Genomic DNA, 2,717 nt, shown 5'->3' with positions numbered 1-2,717 from the left:
AGCAACCCCTCCAGAGTTTCCAGACTGCCAGTTCAGGTTTGACATGTAATTTGTGTAATAATCATCCACTCCAGCATTTTTGGAGGTCTTAATTCAAGTTCTCATTTAAAGGGAAGAAGAATTAATTCTGAACTGGGATGGAAGTCTGGAAATGCTGGATGAGTTGCTGTAAGATGTCACAGACTAGACTGCTGCTCTATACTGGGCCTGTGCGAGGCCACTGTGTACTTAAAATACCATTAGCTGTTCTCAGTTTCAGTTCAGACATTGTTGACATTTCTGCTGTTTAAACGACTTCCTTTTTAGAACAATCCAACCTTCAAGCATATAAAATAGCAAACAATTAGAGCAGGGGTCCCCAACCTTTTTTACCTGTAAGCCACATTCAAATGTAAAAAGAGTTGGGGAGCAACACAAGCATGAAAAAGTCCTTTGGGGTGCCAAATAATGGCTTTGATTGGCTTTTTGGTAGTCCCTATGTGGACTGGCAGCCTACAAAAGGCTCTACTTGGCACTATACTTAGTTTTTGTGCAATTAAAACTCGCTTTCAAGCCTGGAATTCAAAAATAAGCTTTTAGGACCCTGAGAGCAACATCCAAGGGGTTGAAGAACAACATGCTGCTCATGAGTGACTGGTTGGGGATCACTGAATTAGAGCATGACCCATGCTATTCCCATGTCTGCCTGTGCTTGTAATGCACCAATGTGATAGAATCTAAAGCACATAAACCAGCGCTTCCCTCTTTCTCTTTTTTAAGAGAGCTCATCCAGATAATAGTAGTGATAACATAGAAAACTATTGTTTTTTAGCCATTTTACATGCCTAAATCAACAAAGTATAATGGGGCATGGGCGGTAATGAGAGTTTCTTCCAAAGAAAAGAAGTTCATGGTTCATAGACCTTTTCATCTTTTAAGGTTTCTTTCTGCCTTTGAAGATCCTGGAATACACATTAATGGTGCAGTAATGACTCCTCTTGTGTAGTGGGTTGACCTGAAACTCACAGTAACCACTGGTTGGGTGGCTTTGGGTCGAAATTTGGCCAACAATTGCAGGTTAGGGTTGGGTATGGGTCAGACAGATTGCTAGATCACATGACTGGCCAGTGGTCCCATACCTGTTCCAGCTGAGGTCACATATAAGCTAGTTTTAACTTAAATTCCAGGTACAGTAGCAAATGCACAAATTAGATGAGGGGAAGTGTGCATTGGCTTTGGCCAGATTAATATTTATATTGTAAACAGGATAACAATAGTGTAAATGTTACTGAGACCATTTTTACCGTATGTTCCCATAGAAGGGATTTCATCTTTCAGGTTTTATTAGATGCAAGTTTGTGTTAGACATATACAACCTACAGCAGCCGGTTCATTGCTGTGGGGGTTGATGTCCTTTGTCTGCAAACAATCTCGAACTGACTGCATCACACACATGGGAAGTGACAGGCAGATTAAAGCAGGAGTCCAGACAAATATAAGGAAGGGTACAGCAGAATCACAATTCTGAACAGCCTAGATATGTCTGAAAGACCCGTTTGAGGTTTATAAGGATATGATCTAGGATTAAGATGTAGATATGTCTGAATGACCCGGCGTTTGAGGTTTATAAGGATATGATTTAGGATTAAGATGTAGATATGTCTGAAAGACCCGTTTGAGGTTTATAAGGATATGATTTAGGAATAAGATGTAGATATGTCTGAATGACCCGGCGTTTGAGGTTTATAAGGATATGATTTAGGATTAAGATGTAGATATGTCTGAAAGACCCGTTTGAGGTTTATAAGGATATGATTTAGGAATAAGATGTAGATATGTCTGAATGACCCGGCGTTTGAGGTTTATAAGGATATGATTTAGGATTAAGATGTAGATATGTCTGAAAGACCCATTTGAGGTTTATAAGGATATGATTTAGGATTAAGATGTAGATATGTCTGAAAGACCCGGCGTTTGAGGTTTATAAGGATATGATTTAGGATTAAGATGTAGATATGTCTGAAAGACCCGTTTGAGGTTTATAAGGATATGATTTAGGATTAAGATGTAGATATGTCTGAAAGACCCGTTTGAGGTTTATAAGGATATGATCTAGGATTAAGATGTAGATATGTCTGAAAGACCCGGCGTTTGAGGTTTATAAGGATATGATTTAGGATTAAGATGTAGATATGTCTGAATGACCATCTTGAGGTCAGTAAGGCTAAGATTTTCGGAGAAAACCTAGCTATTAGTGATGATCAGATTTGTCCCGTTTCGATTCATCGAAACACGAAACGTATTGAAGTCAATGGGCATCAAAATTATTTTGACGTGAGCAATTTTGACGCCCGCGACAATTGCTATATGTGCGCCTATTTTGGCCAAATGCATTAAAGTCAATGGGCATCCGAACAATTTTGACAAGCGATAATGTTTATGCGTGCGACTATTCTCAATTTTTTCGATACATCGGATTTTTCACCGGCAAATTTTAAATTTATTCGCCAGCGGCCAAACGCGGAAAGTCACCGAAAATTTGCATCTGGCGAATTTATTCGACCATCACTACTAGCTATGACTGAAAGACCAGTTTGAAGTTTGTGAGGATGTGATTTAGGATTAAGATGTAGCTTTGTCTGAATGGCCAGCTTGAGGTCAGTAAAAATAAGTAATAACATGGGTATGATTTCTTTGTATTAGGAACACAATTCCTCTATTGCCTTAATTTATTATTT

The sequence above is a fragment of the Xenopus laevis genome, chromosome 2S (genome assembly GCF_017654675.1).
Source record: "Xenopus laevis strain J_2021 chromosome 2S, Xenopus_laevis_v10.1, whole genome shotgun sequence".
NCBI classification, from domain to species: domain Eukaryota; kingdom Metazoa; phylum Chordata; class Amphibia; order Anura; family Pipidae; genus Xenopus; species Xenopus laevis.
This window is presented reverse-complemented; position numbering follows the sequence as displayed.